This window comes from Sus scrofa, chromosome 12 (genome assembly GCF_054392235.1).
Source record: "Sus scrofa isolate SSC_HxYL_T2T_F1_AM1 chromosome 12, Sscrofa_HxYL_maternal_Yorkshire_Landrace_v2.0, whole genome shotgun sequence".
In the NCBI taxonomy this organism is placed as follows: Eukaryota; Metazoa; Chordata; class Mammalia; order Artiodactyla; family Suidae; genus Sus; species Sus scrofa.
In genome coordinates this window covers 8991242-9009200 of record NC_139394.1, presented here as the reverse complement: position 1 = coordinate 9009200, position 17959 = coordinate 8991242, and the positions used below count along the sequence as shown (strand labels likewise).

Genomic DNA, 17959 nt, shown 5'->3' with positions numbered 1-17959 from the left:
ACACAACTGGTACATGACAGAGTCAGGTTGGGAAAAGAGACTGTCAGACCCCAAAGGTCAAAACCTCTGAAAGCCACTCCCCTGACCTGCCTTCCAGTCCCCAGGTACCTTGCTTGAAGCTGTCTTTCAAAGGCTGAGTCCAGCAATTATGAAAGAAAAACTCTACTTCACCTGTGCTGGCCACTGACATACCAGCACCAATGCTGCCCTTAACTTTGTGCTTTGCAATGAATGTTAACTACAGTGACAAAAAATACAGAGAATGCAATTATAAGGAATACTTTTTCTTGCTATTTTTTAAGATGCAAATTAAACTACAATACTACAATTCATGGGTAGTTTGTTGTAATCTTATCAATGACTCAGTTTGCTGCCGTGGTACCTATAAAATATAATAAAGTAGAAGCAAACATATTATCCTACTGACAGTGGGACCAGTAAAAGATGATGGAGCCTTTCGACAGGATGGGAGACATAAGGGGTGAGGGAGAAGGGGAGGGAATTCTCTCGCTATTTTTGTGAAAGCTTTTCGGGCTCCACAGAGAGTATCAGTGTTTCCGTGAATCAGAAAATACCAGTCAAAAACTACTATTTAGACCTCGGAGCATTCCTGCTCAATGAAAGACCACACATGGCAAACTATACTGTCTTAAAGGAAAATAAGTCACGATGGATTTAAGGAAAGCAGGCAGAGTGCTGCAGGAAACAGGCAGACGGGAAGGGAAAGGAAAGGAATGAAAATGACTATGTATTGGATCTTATCTCCTCCTTCACTTCGCCGTGGAGACGAAGGGTTACTATCAGCTAGGAGTCCGGTCCTTAAAATATCATGAAATAATGTTCCAGAGAGAAACTTAGGTTTCTGTTCCTAGAAATAATACGAGAAGGTGGAAGGGGTGAATGAGCAGAAGGAGAGATGGATCCTGCACTTCCTTATGGCTTTGAATCACGTCTCTGAAACATCTTCTACGGTAGACGCCGTGCTAAGTGACTGCATGCACACTATTTCATTCGATTTTCATGACAACACTCTGAAAAAGTTATTACAATAACCATTTACTGTTGAGGAAACGGAGGCTCAGAGGAATTAAGTGATTTACCTCAAGGTCACACACTGCTGTTTAAGTGGCAGAATGCTTGGGCCAGGCCTACGGCTTTGCCGGCTACTTCCTCTGCCTCAAATGGTTATAGCATATGTTACTCCTTAGACAGTGTGTCTATGAGGCTTAGACGTTCACAAACACATCGCAGGGTTACTCAACCCCTGAAGCTTACGAGAGGCAAAGCGTACAGGCAGCTCCTTCACATCCCAGCATCCTTTAAAGAAACGAGCAACCAAACTTGCGAACCGAAAAGCCCCAAGGCCTCTTTGAGGGTCTTCTCAGCTTTTAGGCCAGATCAGACCCCTCTAATCAGCCACTTCCTCTCTGTTCTCTAGAGAGTTCCAAATTGGATTAATATCTTATCTGATCTCTAAGTGCTTTTCCGTCCTTCTGAGCATACTTATCTGGGTTTTCCCAGCTTAAAAAGCTGCCAATCTCTCCGTGAAGTCAAAGTAGTCATTTTCTCATTCTGGTACCCGCTCCACTGGGTTAACTCCGATTGGGAAAAATTATCACCTTGTTTTTAAAGAACTCTGATATCGCAGGGGCCACTGTTATGCTAGTTTCGGGAGCCCCGTCCTCTGAGGTCGAGGAAGCCAGTAGCTCTGTGGAAGCAATGGATTAGAAGAGAAAGCTGAGCTCTCCCTCCTCTTCCTCCTCATTAATATCTCCAAAGACCCCGGAGTCCTTGCCAAAAATGCAAGTGAGCCCTCACGGGGGCTTCAAGGCAAGCCTCACTGTGTGCTTGAATGGGATGGCAATCTTATCAGTTTGATTTCACATACCCATCGGAGTTCAGCTCGATTTTAGGCTTCTGAAGTTGACGTGGTAATTTCTAATAGATGTCAAATATTACAAAGGTTCAGATGTGGAGCCAAGCGTATTTGGGCCACAAGTTTTTGGAAAGCTGGAACTGACTCTCTTGAGAGATTTCCAGTAGGGATGGGTTAGTGCTTTTTTTTTGCCAAGTTTAGAACCCATTCCAAATCTAAGAGGGTTAGAACTCAGGCTTGGCTAGAATCTTCTGGGAGTCAAGGGGGAGTTGTTCTGTTTTATTTTCCCCTAATTTAGCAAAAGTCTTCTTAGCTTTCAGAATTATGTCCCAAGGGAACTATGTGTAGATGTTCAGTGGCTCTGAGAAAATGTCCTTTAAATTACTAAATGTGATTTTTTTTAATGCTCTAATTTTTTGATCCTATACAGCCAAAAGCATCTGTATTTCCTACTTTTCACTGTCTTCGTGTGACTGTGGAGAAAACTCACCTCTAAACATGCCCTAAGAAATCATTTCCTCTTCCCTCCTAAAGTTGGAGGTACATCGCCCCTCCCGGACAACTGGTTTGTGCCCAAAGTTAATACATTCAAGACAGCAAAAGTTGTTCCTTGGCTCCAGGTGAATTTTACAAATATAATTTTCTCGAGGCCCCATTTCTCCTCCAGTTTATGGAGAAAATGTCATAGCCAGGGCGGACCCTATTCATGGAAGCAGGGGTAGAAAGCAGGGCGTGACCCATATGGACGGGACAGGGGGACAGGACATACGGAGAAAACAGAGGGAGCCTATAATCAGGAGACCCCAATCCAAGTTCCCAGGTCTGACACTGACTCACTATGGCCTATCGTTTGCAAGTTATTTCATCGCTGATCTTGCCCGTAAAAGAGGAAAAATAATACCTGCTTTATTTACCTTGAGGGAAGATGATATATATGAAAGTACTACTTAACATAAACACACAAATACACAAAATTCTAGGAACTGTAAAAAGTGCTTATCCTAAATTTTGTAATCTGCATCCATTTTAGAGGATATGAAACAGGATCTGCTTAGATAATTCAAAGTCATTATAGTCCTTTAACATGATGCAATTTTAAGGGACAAAATAACCGGTGACGATGGAAAGCTTAATAAAACCTCCTTCCCAAGTCTCACTCTTTGAGTGTCCCCCCATTAAAAAGATCTCCTTTAAAACAAAGAGTGAGTCTGGAAAAGACCAATGATGATGACTGTCCCAGACTGGCAAGGAGCAAGGCCTCACTCTTCTTATTTGGGACCAATTAATATTCATGGAGTCTCAACCCTGAAGGGATTTAGCCCCAGCATTTCATAAAACTGAAGCAATCCATCATCCAAAAGGGCAAAGAGGCAAAATCTCTGAGCACTTTTCCTCAAACTCCATCAGAGAATGCAAGCTCACATTACTTCCCCTCCCCAGTCTTTTCCTTCTTTATGAAGTGAGACTATTGTGGATAACTGTGGCCTCGTAACGCATTTTTGGCTGGCCACGGCAATACCATGGCTTCAGAAATTCTCCTTAGTAGAAGTTGGCCAGTGTTCTATTGTTTGCATCTGGGATGCGGCCAGTAGAGTTCGGACATCTGCCCATTGTGTTAGCTCCTTGGGCGCCAGCGGGCTGAAGCTCATTATTCCGCTGGGAATTATGCCTCTATTCCTTGAAAAGGGGAGTGACTCACCAACAGCCCTCTATCACATCTGACATTTGGAAGACGAAAATCCCTTTTGAGTTCCAAGTTGCACTGTGAGTGAGTTTCTTATTCTGCCCAAACGGATCCATGGAGGTACTGCCTGACCATGCTCATGCTTGGTCATCTCAATGGAGTTGCAATTTATTAGGAAATTCGGGAATCCCATCTCTAGACATGCTGAAGACGGTGCCAGTCTGAACGGTCAACCCCCACTGGCTGCAGCACCAAAAGATAAAAAGAGAGAACAGGCACTGAAAGAGGCAGTGCTTCTTAATGCTGGCATGGGATAAGGGGCTGGCAAATTTCTCAGTGCTCTCCATAATTTTGGCTCTTTTATGTCCCTTCCTTTTAACCCTATTGCAGCTGCTTTCGAGCTCTCTGAGAATCTCAATACACATTTCCATTCGGGCCCCCTGCTTCTGTCATTAACTAATCATGGTATACCGAAAAAGTTAGTTTACCTAAGGTTCCATTTCTTTGCCTCAAAAATGAGGCATACATGAGCATTCACCTCGCAGGACGGTGAAAAGTGAAGTGCTTCGTACAAGAGCACAGCACATCACAAGTGCTCAGCCAGGGCGAGAGAGGAAACGGCCATGGTGGCGGTGGTGTGTGAGCTCAGCCTGGTATTCGGCACGCGATGATGACTCGAGGAGTCCCGAGAATGATCACAAAAATCATTACATTATTAGCTGCTCTAAATAAAGGATGAACACAGTCCAGCTGGCGTCTCTGTTAAGGTCTGTTTACAGACTATACCCCATGCGGGTCCACGCGCGGCTTTCACCAAACCTCAAGATGAGGCTTGATCTTGAAATGCCATCGTCTCCACTGTTCCATGACCTTGCTCCCCAGTAACCACTAACCAACTTTTTAGTTCTTTCAGGGGTTCCAACCTGGCCTCTGTGGCTAACAATAGCCAATAACTTCCAGGAAAACAAAGAGCAGGATATTGGGGTCTTTTGGCCTCTGCATCAAAGAACAGCTGGATCTAATTCAGAGCTTTAACTGAAGAAAGAAAGAAAAATGGACACCCTTCTACTGGTCATGTGTCAGCCATTACAGCCTGTGTCTCTACCACCTGCAGGAACCGATTCAAATGGAGCATTTTTATTATGGAAAATCTTCCAGCAGATGATACGCAATGACCCAGCGAGAAACCAACCCTATTGGGAATGGGTTGACAATCCTCTCCTAGGATGTTGCAACAAGGCACAGCCTTTGGAATCAGAGAATTCCAGGTTCAAAGCTTGACTCTGCACCCTTGCTTTGGGCAGCTTTGTTTATCTGTTCTGAGCTTCAGGCCCCTTATTTTACACAAAGGAGAGATTCTGATAATTACATCCTACTTACCTGGCGGGGGGGGGGGGGGCTGATCTGAGATTCGAGACCCTTTAGCTAAAGAACACAGCACAGCCTGCAGTACTTAGTAAGTGTTCGATACATGTCCACACATCACTTCTCCCTCTCAGAGCTTTCCTGGGCAGGTAGCCTGAGTATGGCGGTGCCAGATACACAGCAGGTGTTGAGCAAGCCTACAAGGCAGCGAGGAATCCTGATTCCTACAGCCCCCTGGGAGTAGTACCTTTGTGCCCAGTACCAGCGGGTCGCTGGAAACCAGTAAGCCAGCATCAGGTCTGAGCTTCTGGAAGCTCGCTTCAGCCTGTAAATTACTGTCGTGGCCTTCTTGTAACTTCAACTCTTCCTTCCTCTTCCGCAAGTCAAGTGCTGGCTTTCCTGCCCTTGAAAGACCCCTCTGGGGAGTCTGCAATACGGCCCAGATGCTCTCGAAGATTAGAAAGGCTTTTAAGTCTAGTCTAAAAAAATAGTCCTGTCCTCTGTCTCAGGCCATTATTTCTTCTTTTACCAATTTTGGAGAACGCAATGTTCCATTCTTCATTTATAATATTCTGTTGAGGGTATTTGTAGATCGTCAGCCTATATGTCAAGCCTCCTGCTTGATTACACCGTATAAATTCAGTTCTATTTATACGCTGACGCAAGTGCAACTAGAATAGGAATTAAATATATATGCAGTTTGGGGGGGGAAACAAAGCTCATTTTTCTAACTTAGTGTTTCTTCAGATGAAACATTATCCTCGATCTAAAAATTAGAATTTTAGTGCTAAAGGAACTGCCTCGTTTCGGAGATTAGAAAGGTAAAGAACTTCCCTCCAGTGGTCCTTTCTTGCTGATGGCAGGATCAGGGCTGGGTCACAGACGGCCAAGTCCTCCGGTCGGGTGTCTCTTCACTATCCTGTGAGGTCTGACCCGGTAGACCTGACGTTTAAACTCCTCCGCATCACACCAGCCCCTTGGTGTGTGTGGTCCTGCCGAGATCTCCTCCTTGCCCCACGCTCTGCTCAGTGTAGCGACCGTGGACCACCTGCCATCCTTCCAACATGTTTACGGGACTTCTCCCCAAGCCCTGAAATGACCCGCCCCACCTGTGGACCTGGAGAATCCACTCACCCTCTAAGATCTAATAGCATTTATCTTTTCTGTAACTCTCCAAAACGCCCCCAGAGAAATCAGTCACTCCCTCACCTGTGGTCTAACAGAACTTTGTATCTGTCTCCTGCATAGAGCCTAGTGCACTGAAGTACAGATGTTTGTTTATCGTTGTCTCCCCACTAGACTGTGAATTCTGCAAGGTTAGGAAATGTTACCTTATTCACCCTTGAATCCAGAGCTCTCTAATGAGTTTCAGACCCACAACACTAAGCCTTAATGACTCTCATTTTTTGTTCGTTTTTGCTTTTATGTTGTTTTGTTTGCAGATGAGAACTTTCACATCAGCTGCATTAGGTGAACAAGAACACGCCATGAAGTATAAGTCAGGTGAATTGATTCTGATCAATGATTTGATTCTGATCAACAGCTGAAAGTGTGTGACCATCTATGGATACCTTGGATTTCTAAGGACGAGAAGTACTAAAAATTAATAATAATAATTGAAAACTTTGCCTGATGAACATTGGTGACTTTGTTCATAACTTGGGTGACGTTGTGCAAAGACAGAAAGAACGCAAAATCGGAGCCCCAAGTGCAACATCCAGAGGGTCCCCCTTTATTAAGATAGCTTAATTCGATAATTTTAAAAATTCCACCAAAGGTCCTGTTGTGGCTCAGCCATAACGAACACAGTTAGTATCCATGAGGATTCCAGTTCAATTCCTGGCCTCACTCAGAGGGTTAAGGATCCGGCATTGCCACGAGTTGAGGGTGTAAGTCACAGACATGGACCAGATCTAGCAATGCTGTGGCACAGGCGGGCAGCTGCAACTCCAATTCAACCCCCAGCCAACTGCCATATGCTACAGGTACAACCCTAAAAATAAATAAATAAATAATTCTATCTATTGCATCTAGAATGGACAAGCAATGAGGTCCTGCTGTATAGCACAGGGAACTATAACCAGTCTCTTGGGACAGACCGTGATGGAAGGTAACATAAGAATGGGAATGTGTATGTGTATATATATAATATGACTAGATCACTCTGTTGTGCAGAAATTGGCACAACATTGTAACTCAGCTTTATTTAAAAAAAAAGAAAAAATTTCCAAAATGTTCCTCCTCTGACAAAAAAAAAAAACCCATTTATGATGATATATACTCCGATATCTTAATATAAAAAAGATTATATTTAAAACCTGTAGCAAAAATAAAACTTACCTTTTTGAAAAGAAGTATAGTAACGCTAGCATGCAAACCTCCAGTGCCTTAAAATTGGGCCTTTTATTCCGAAACGGTTATTAAGTCTTTAACTATAATTAAAATCTCTCAATAGCGCTCAAAGTAGAATTCTTTAAAAAGAAATATGACCGCTAACCTAGGATCCCATCCTTGAAAGATACCATGAGATTGCCCAACTCTGTCGTTTGTGCCTTAGCTTGGTCCGTTTCCTTCAGGCTTCAGCAGAAACGATGAGCATCGCACACTTGGCAAGTGGCTTGAAAGCCGGGAAATACTAATGCCGAGTGACCGAAATTGGCCTCTAAATACTAGCTCTAGAGGCAAATCCTTATTTATGGACATTGTGGGGAGTCCACTGGCCCCGCCATGACCTTCGCCATGTTCCCCTTAGACTAAAAGGACTACGAGTTCAGTCGTATTCAGTTTCCAACTTAGCTTACCCTAGGATAATATCACATCGATATTTTGAGCCTTGTTTGGTTATTCTTGGCACCAGGCAAACATAGTTTCTACCAATCAGGTTATGTCATGCTATAATGGGAAGGCACGACACATTAAAAGAAGCTGAAAACCTAAAAGATTCCCAGTGCAGGGAATACACATTAAGTGATGAAGGAAGGAGGCTTCAGGTGTGTGTTTATTCTTAAGAGCATGAGTAGCATTCAGCACGAACTAGAAAAAGATAAAGTAGAACAAAGCCCTATATGCTGAAAGCAGCTCAAATGAGAAGCTCCAAAGGCAAAAGTTATTTGACACAAATGCCACGGTTAAGATCGCTTAACATGCTCTGCGAATTTCTCTTACCTTCGAGGCTGACGAGGAGAGAGAGAAATATCAGCCCGTGTGTGGAACTGAACCACAGGTCACAGGCATGACTCTCTCATCTGGAAACAGAAATAAAAGTCACACTGATGACGTTTAAGGTCAGATGCTACCTGGCATCTGTTCAATGCTATGAAGAATTTCAACGGGCTGGATCCTGACTGCCAAAAGTTCTCTGCTCCCCCCCCAAAAAAAAATTCCTGGCCAGAAAGACTCGTCCAAACACATCCAGTCTAGTTTTGAGGGTTTCCGCCCCCTTTTCCCTCACCTTACCAACAAGAAATATTTTGTTTTGTTTTTGTACTTTTCTAAGGTTCCTTCCTATTTGGAACGATTATAAATCACATAAACCATGACCCAATAGGGAGCTCCTGGGCCCCACAGGGAGTTGAAAGGACAAATCAAGGAGAGGAACATGTGAAGATGACTCTGGAAACTGCCACGGAGGCTGGCAGAAGCAGAAAGGCTGAAGCTCGGGGTTTAGGATCGGACTGACTGGAGGCTGCATCGCAGCTTGACTTCCACCTCTGTACGCCTCAGCAACCTCACCCGAGACGGAAACCACACAAATCAGTACTTCAGCTTATGGCAGCCAGCTCCCCGCCTGACCCACAGTCATCATACACACATGTGAGGTTGTATTCTGCTGTTACAGAGGTGTTTATAAATAGCTCTCTTTACTGCGTTGTATGTGTACTTGTTACATATTTATACATATATTTTCTGTCATATACAACAATTATTACTTTTGAGTTCCAATTAGGCATTAGGCAATATGATACAGCAAATTACGAAATCAGGAGAAAACAACATACAAATGAGGTTCTTCATTTCCTGTAAGGTAGAAGCGGTGGGGGACGTATGCAATGCAACAGAAAAACGCCAAGGCAGCTGACCAGACAGACCCGTTTTCCCTGGATCTCCTGGATTTATATGACACTTATTAATAGCGCCCTCTTTCTGAAGAGTGTCTCGACGTGATCAACTAAACGCTCATGCATTAATGCTCACAGTGGGGAAAAACCAAACTCCAGGCACCTGATCCACATGGGGAGGCCGGCTGGAAAGGCGTCCCAGGGTCAGGTAAGACCCAGGCTGCTGAGTGGAAGCAGCTGTGTGAAAGGTGAGGCAGACGCGTGATTAGGAGCATGAATTCCGCAGGTGTGGAGGAGTGAGTCTGAAGGTAAAAGCACAGTGGAGAATGTGCTTTCGGAGAATGAAGAATCACAGAGAAAATACAGTAGGATGATACAGCGCAAAGGAGAAAATTGCAAAGAATAACACTTTCCAGGTCATGGGGCTCAGACAAAGGATGACACAGGAGTGGCCAGATCATGAGGGCTCAGATAATCTGGACCAATCTATCCTTTTTTTTTTTCTTTTTACGGCCACACATGCGGCATTTGGAAGTTCCTGAGCTAGGGGTCAAACTGGAGCTGCAGCTGCTGGCCACAGGCACAGCAACTCGGGATCCAAGTCACATTTGCCGCCTACACCACAGCTTTCAGCAGCACCAGATCCTTAACCTACTGAGCAAGGCCAGGGATCGAACTCACAACCTCACAGATACTATGTCCGATTCTTCTTGCTGAGCCACGACAGGAACTCCAGGGGCTAATCTATCCTAAGGGCGATAAAAAGCCAAGGGAAGTGTTCCACGGGCCTGAGAGTCTGCAGTGGCAGAAGGTACCATGAATGCAAGGAGCTGAAGACCTAGAGAATAAAGGGCCTGTTTTATGTGGAAGCCCTTGGGGAACTGCTGGTTTTACAACAAATTAATAGCACTTTGTTCACGGCCTCCTTTTTCCAGAGCATAGATGGGACCTGGCTAAGAACCGCAAAGCAAGCAGCTTCCACTTCGCTGCTGAGTTTACGTTTCAGCCTTAACAATCCCAGAATGAATCACCACGCGCGCAGGTTGTTGGTTACGCCAGTTTAAAGCCCACGCTCAGAGCTCCTTTCTACTTTGAGATCAAGGCTGAGTTTGCAGAGATTTATGTGGAGGTTTCTTATCCTCCCTAAAAAATATAAAATCTTTCACCAGAATGTTTTTCTCACTCAGTGAGGCAATGCTGAGCCTCCTCGTTGTTATTCCCTAGAAGGCCTTTTCTATCTCCACTCAAATCCCTATCATTCTTACTTAGGAAAGGGAGTAGTTGAGAACGGAGAAATCGAACCTTACAGGTTCTAGAAGATGGAAGGGCAACTGAATGCAGCCCTTGAAATCAACGGAACGCAAGAGAGAAACCAGTGACTCAATGAGAGAAAGCCATGTGCGGTAAAATAGAGAACTTATTTTGGGAGCATTTGATTTCTAAAAACCCCCTTAGAAGTAAGGCCTGATTTGTTGCAGGATCTGAGGAATCAGTAGTTTCATTCCCACTGGGATGACAGTAAGTCAATGTTGGAGGGAAAAAAAAATCCTTCTAAGGAAAGATTTATATCAAAGATGCACTTATACTCAAAGAGGAAAAATGGTGCCTAGATTATAAAGACAAGGTTTCATAAGAAAAGAAATGTGGGGAACGAGCAAACAGTGGCAAAAGAACACGGGGCTTGAGAACAATACTATCTGGGCTCAAAAAGCAGGCTCTTCCATACTGTGTGACCTTGGACAAGTCTCTTAAATTCTCTGATCCTCAGGTCCCTCTTCTGGAAAATGAGGAGAATAACAGTACCTACCTCCTAGGATTGTTATTAGGATTAAACACGTTAATATTTATAAAGTACTGGAGTTCCCATCGTGGCTCAGTGGAAACGAATCTGACTAGCATCCATGAGGACGCAGGTTCGATCCCTGGGGTCAAGGATCTGGCATGGCTGTGGCAGTGGCGTAGGCTGGCGGCTACAGCTCTGATTCGACCCCTAGTTTGGGAACCTCCACATCCCACAGAGAGACAAAAAGACAAAAAATTTATAAAGTACTTAGAAAAATTTCTGATACAGCGTGCTTGTCAGCAACAACAGTAACGCAAATCTATCAACACCTGATGCTCAGGGATGTAACCTACTCTAAAATCTCTGTAAGTTCGAAGCTTCCGTTCCTAGGAAATGTTTCAGTCTCCTGCTATGCTCCTGTCACCTATTTCAACTCTTCCTAAAACCAGGTAGAATCTGTAACTCTTAGGGCAAAAACTTCCAATTCAAAATTAATAAACAACAGAATTCACAATATTCTCTCCAAATCTTCAGCGACACATCTATCTATACACCAAAGTCCCTCAACCATAAGGCCATTTGCCAAGAAGCCACATGGGGATGGGAAGGCCCAAGACTAATGGGAAGCTAAGCAGGGTCAGAGTTTATCTTTGTATCTCTTTGTCTCAGTTAAGAGAAAAAGAAAGGTCCGAGCTTTCAGACAGCCGTGAAAACAAAATAAACAGGCATGTAAATGAGATGTGTTTTGGATGTGGGTTTGTATATATTGGCAGGAAACGCAGTGAAACTTAGGACTCTACTTTCTTATTCTTTTTTTTTCTCTCTTCTGTCCCTCTCAGTGCCAGAGGAGTTATTTTTAAAAGCATGGGTTCGTGTTTTGGATCATAATGTTATGGCAAAAGGCGAGACGACCTTTCCATTTAGTTAGTAGCTGTTATACAATCAGCAAGCTCCACATGACAGCACTTCCTGTTTGGGGACCAATAATTTGGGTATGCTACAGCTTTTCGTTTCTCCTCACATAGAGCACTTACCAAGCCTGAACATGTTGAGACAGCAATTTATTCCTTAATTCATTAAGACAATCTATACCCCTTGCCAAGTTCTGCCAAAGCATCTTGCAAGGCCCCATCTCCTACAGAATGCCACCTAGGAATAAGGGAGCACCCTAAATCTTTACCAACACCTGCAGGTGTTAATCCAAGTTTGCACACAAGGACTAAAAGAGAATGAGACAGTTTAAGTGTTTCTCTGTAAAACCCACAGGATAAAGAGCTGACCTACAGAAGCAGCCACGTGAGAGGCAATCTCACTTAACCAGAACACCTGAGCCTGTAACCAAGCTCCCAGCAACAAGAGGAGACTGGAATCCCATGACTTACACAGTGTCCTCATTCTTCAGCATCTTAATTCTTATTTTTGATTATTTTTGGGCGTTATCCACCACCTGGGGGAAGAATGATAATTTCTGGGAAATAACAACAACAGATGCTGACTTTGCGTGTTTAATGCACTAATCCTTTTGCTGGGGAAAGGAAAAGAAAAACTAAATGACTTCCGTGACCTAACATTTTTTTTTTTCCAGTCCTTACCTGAGAGACCACTGTCTATATTATTCCAAAATTTTCACAGAAAACTGAAAAATTTAGTAAAAACTCCAACTTTTTTTTTTTAATATAGAAGTAAACAACTTGGAAAAATCTTACCAGGCTACTAACTGATTTTCTCTATTTTCTTGGGATATTTAGTGAGGGATGGTCTAAAATTGTCCATTAAACTACATGTATATAAAATATATTCACACAAAAGAATATGCACTCATGAAGATTTATCTGATCTTAACTGTTCTCGTTTTGTTGTAAAACAAACTCTCCTTTTCAATTCCCTAATGTCTGGTCCAGTAACGTTATTATGCAGTGAGAACTGTATCTAACAAAACTGGTATCAAATTAGACTTGGTCCATCCAAAAAACCAATTATTTCTTAAGAAGAGAGTGGGACAACAGGACCTCGTCATATTCCTATAAAAAGAGAGCAAAATTTATGTTGTAAAAATGAGTAATGTTTAAAATTTGTATTTATTTGCATCAACAGAAAGATTAACAGTTTGCCGACCTGTGTTAGAATCATTAACACGAGCTTCTGAAATAAACAACTTCTGAATATTAGTGGCCTGGCCCAAGAAGATTTATTTCTCACACATGCAAAGATCACTGTAGGTGGTCCTGGGCCCCTCTCCCCTAAACGGGTCATGGGTCTGGATGCCTTGTCCTTCAGCCCTGCCATCTTGGAGTCCTTTGCTTCAGCTGCACAGAGGGTGGCAAGAGAGAAAGACTGAGAGACTGAAAGAGAGAGGAAGAGAGAAAGACGGTGCAGAACGGTACTGAAGACGGTAAGAAACATCTGAATTGATTTAAATGACACCTGACTGGCTAGAGACCACGACCTGTGAACCGTACTGGCTTCAGTATTTCATCCACAAACAATCCGCTACCCGACTGCTGGATCTTTGTCAACCACACACACTCCTCTTAAAGGGTAAAGAATGAGACGAATGGACAGGCCAAAACACAACTGCCAAAGCCTGATTTGTTGGCAAAAAGTATACACCACCATTAAAAAAAAAAAAACAACAAGTCGCATTCTAGCAAATGATAAAGCGGTTCTCTCTCTGTCGTCTCACTAATCAAGCACCCAAAGCACGTGAATACGCACAGCTTTAAACAGCCTTCGAAGATAATTAGGTGATGGCGTGTGTTGAAAACAAGACAACAAGCCCAAGGTGGAGCCATTTATGCCAAACCCCAAGTTACCAAGACGAGACTCAATTACAGTTTCAACTCTCCCAGGAATGAATCTTAAACCAGTCAACCAGATCATATACCTGCTAGACCCCTGCCAGGCCCTAATGAAAAGTAACTGCAAAACCCAACCTGCTTTTTTTTGCCCAGTCTAAATTCCCTGTTTCTGCCCCCTGGCCTGTACAGTCCCCCCAGTTCGATGCGGTGCTGCCCCGGGGGGAAACAGATTTTTGCCAAAACAAACGCTTACAATTTCCAATAAGCCCCCGTTTCTTTTTCAACAGTACTGGTTCCAGAAGAGGGGACGCAAGGAGACCCTGTGGTCCAGAGCGACCAGCAAACCGAGCCCAGATACCTGTTGAGCCCCCGTGCCCTCTGCTTCCTCGCCGCCTGGGGTGGGGGAGCGCGAGTCCCGCTGGGATCCTGGCTCAGCAGGTTTCACCTTCCCGCCGCCAAACTTCGAACATTCCTTTTCCCAGGCTGGGTTTGGAAATGCACGAGAGCTGGACTGGGCGTGACGCGCAAACACGCGGCGTCTGACGTCAAACTGGGTCTCACGTCAGCCTACGACGTCAGACTGGGTCCAACATTGAAACTGGACTGGATTAAGGTCGGACTGGATTGGACTGAAAAACCGGACTGGATTTCGGTGGGACTGGATCTGACTTACAAATAACTGGATTTAGGTCCAATTGGATCCCACTTAAGCTGGACCAGGTCCCGTGTCAGGCCTCAGGTGACGAAAATGTCGTTTCAGGATTGAGCGAGTAATTTGTCTTAACAAGGTTTTTTTCTTTTTTTGGTCTATTTAGGGCCACACCCACGGCATATGGAAGTTCCCATGTTAGGGGTCCAATTGGAGCTGTAGCCGCCGGCCTAAACCTCAGCCACAGCAGCACGGGCTTCCAGCCGCGTCTCCGACCTAGGACAGCTCATGACAACGCGGATCCTTAACCCACTGAGTGAGGGCAGGGATGGAACCTGCGTCCTCTTGGATACTAGTTGGGTTCATTAACCACTGAGCCGTGACCGGAACTACTGTCCTACCAAAGAGAATCCTGAATTATAAAGCCACAGTGGAGAACTTTTAACCATCTTCCAGAAGCTTTCTATGTATGAGGTGCCCTAGGGGAAAAAAGGGGGTCACAGCCAGCATGCTGTACAAAGGGCAGAGGGAAAATTCTTTTTCCTCCTCTACAGTTTCTGGTGTCCAGGTTGAGAACTGCTGGGACATCCCACTTGCTCCAGAGTCTGCAGACGGAATCCCAGGAAAACTGGCCAAGGATGAGAATTCTTTTCAAACACGTCTCTCCCAGAAGTCCATCTGGAGTTACCAGGTCAAAGAGGCCCTTTCTGGATAAAATCAGATTGGCAGGAAAGAAACATTTGTGAGACCCAGATCTGAATTGTAATTTGTAAATTAGCTTTCAGGTACCCATGGGTTTTGATCCTCGCTCTCCCAGAGGCAGCTAATATCTTCTTCTTTGTCTCTTTTTGTGCTCTTGAGAACTTGGCTTGGGAACCATGAGACTGGGGAGCAGGGGGGATGTGGCTGGACAGAAACGTTGGTTACAGTCCATTTTCGGCTTGGGTCCTACCAACTATTGCCAGCTTTTAGCGGAATTGTGTCTGCCTTTTGGTTATCTTTGGGAGTAGCTTTGGATCTTGGGCAGGTTGTATCTTTTGAACCTTATGTGGGACACTTCTCGTGTCCATGGGGTAGTTTGACAGTGACTGAAATCCAACAAAATGTTTGAAAAGATTTACATATATTTTTCAGGAGTTGGACAACTGGAATTCAGAGCCTGATAGGAACTTTTTGTAAGCTTTCTCCCCTAAGCTAGAAGGAAACTACGTACCCAGAGGGAAAAAAAAAAAAAAACATTCTGAAGCCATTGCAGAAGGATTTACCAAAATATTCCAAAGACACACAGCTCCAACTCTAGAACATAGGGATTTTGTTTTCACTTCCATCTTATTTGAAGATCCTCTCCTTGATATAAAGAAATAAACTGAAAATCACATAGTTGGACGGGTGGGTCAGCACCTTACCTTTATAATAGGTTTGCTCTTCTCTGCCATTTAATCTCATGCTTCCTCTTTTAGCCCCTTTTTTGATGTTTTGTTAGGTTCTGTAACCTCTGAGTCCATGCTGCAAAAATGAGCATTTTGAGTAGGTGTTACTCTCTCCACCTACCCATTCATCACAGGCAAGCACACCCCCGAACCCTCTATGTCAATTCACGTCCACCAGGCAGGAGGCACCAAGATGGAATTAGAAGTGGAGAGATGTATTGACTGAAAGACAAAGTGGGGGACAAAGCAGGGGGAAGCATGTGCAAACAGGTCTGACAACCTGCAAAAGGAAAGGGGAAAGAAGTGGCTCCGAAGGCACTACAGCTCTGACACATCTCAGCCAGCCCACGGAGAGCCGTAGAGCAAAGATAATGGGGCAGAAATGGCCCAGACACAGTCCCCTTGTTTTGCTCAGTCATTGCCCAGACGCAGACCAGGGAAGACATGGCTTCCTGTGAATCCTGGAAAGATCCCCAAAGTGTGTGCACATACATGTGACCTTCCCCATGTTTTGTTGGACACGATTTATTTACTTTACATTTTAAAAGTGTTCAAGGGTCTTTGCATCATTTATTACATTTATGCACATATATGAATATATATACATAATATAATTCACATATAATTTGTTCAAGAGGAATTTACTGAGTTCCTACTCTCATCTGTATCAGGCAGAAATACTTGATTTCATTTCCCAGGTCCAGCCTTTACACCACATTTTCTCCACCAGTTTCACTTACCTCTAATATTTCCAGAGTACATACAGGTAGTTTCATCAAAAGCGTACATAAGTAGTCCATATTTTCTACATCTTCATACCTGAGAACATTTTGCTTTTGCTTTTGCTTTTGTTCATGAGTGATGCATGACATGTTACGGACTGTTTGCATCTTGCCTTTTCCACTCCATACTCTGTAGGAATTAATTCCAAAATTATCTTAGCGTTAAGTATTACTAAGGAGAAAGGACGTCCTTTGGTTTCTTTGTTCATTTGTTTATCTTGGGGTTTTTTTTTTTTTGTTCTAAAGATAGGGGTCCATTCTAGCTGCAGCTGCCAGCCTACACCACAGCCACAGCAACACAGGATCCTAGCCACGAATGCAACCTACACCACAGCTCAAGGCAATGCTGGATCCTTAACCCACTGAGTGGGACCAGAGATGGAATCCACGTCCTCATGGATACCAGTCGGGTTCATTACCACTGAGCCACAATGGGAACTCCTTTATTTTTGTATTTATTTATTTGTTGATTTATTGTGTTCCTTTGTACATAACCTAAATTTTCTGCTTAAATACATAGAGAATTCTTTGTTTTAAAGCCCTTGAAATTCAGATGTTTTGTCAGTGTACATAAATCAATAAATAATAAAATTTGAAATTACTGGAAATTTAATAGTCCCATTATTTACAGATTTGAACCTCTTTTATCAGCAAGAAGCATTTCTTTTTTTATATTTAAGAATCTAATAATCACTTCTGTCTTCATTATTTACTTCATTTGCCTAGTGGTGCTGTTACTTTTTTATCTGAAAATATACTGGAAATAAATATCCTAATGCTTCTCAATGTCAGTTTAAAAGTTCGAAGAGCTGGAGTTCCCGTCGTGGCGCAGTGGTTAACGAATCCGACTAGGAACCATGAGGTTGCGGGTTCGGTCCCTGCCCTTGCTCAGTGGGTTAACGATCCGGCGTTGCCGTGAGCTGTGGTGTAGGTTGCAGACGCGGCTCGGATCCCGCGTTGCTGTGGCTCTGGCGTAGGCCGGTGGCTACAGCTCCAATTCGACCCCTAGCCTGGGAACCTCCATATGCTGCGGGAGCGGCCCAAGAAATAGCAAAAAGACAAAAAAAAAAAAAAGTTCGAAGAGCTGAAGTTCCTGCTGTGGCACTGTGGGTTAAGGATCTGGCGTTGTCACTGCAGCAGCTCGGGTCACTGCTGTGGCTCTGGTTTGATCCCTGGCCTGGGAACTTTCACATGCCTTGGGCACAACCAAAAAAAAAAAAAAGAAAAAAAGTTCTAAGAGCGATTTTTCTAGCCATACCACTGAGCCTTACATTTAAAGCACCGTCTTGAAATTTGTCACCCCATTTCTTTCCTTTTATTTTTCACCCGGTCTCAAGCACTCCTCTGGGAAGCAGAAAGAGGTCTCTTAATCATCTGTATTTTATTAAGTGTCTAATAGACTAGAAGAGAAAGCCAATTCTCTGTTTTCCCAACATTTCAGCTGAGTACCAGGATTCAGGGCCAAACAAATTACAGCAAACCATTTTCTAAAAAAAAAAAAAAAAAAAAAAAAAAAAAAGCCTCTGGAGTTCTA

The 17959-nt window shown here is 43.7% G+C and overlaps 2 long non-coding RNA genes across 3 annotated transcripts in view; both read right to left on the bottom strand.

Annotated features, from left to right (window-relative positions):
* LOC110255978 (uncharacterized) overlaps nucleotides 1–14096 on the bottom strand; it is an 867249-nt gene extending 853153 nt beyond the window's left edge. For both annotated transcript variants that reach the window (XR_014820806.1, XR_014820805.1), the window contains exon 1: nucleotides 13923–14096. This is a non-coding gene — a long non-coding RNA (uncharacterized LOC110255978). The remainder of the gene's footprint in view (nucleotides 1–13922) is intronic.
* A 257-nt stretch (nucleotides 14097–14353) lies between these two features.
* Nucleotides 14354–17959, bottom strand: part of LOC102165790 (uncharacterized) — a 194516-nt gene continuing 190910 nt past the window's right edge. The window contains exons 7-8 of the long non-coding RNA XR_014820788.1: nucleotides 16384–16555; nucleotides 14354–15719 (exon numbers count right to left, since the gene is read on the bottom strand). This is a non-coding gene — a long non-coding RNA (uncharacterized LOC102165790). The remainder of the gene's footprint in view (nucleotides 15720–16383; nucleotides 16556–17959) is intronic.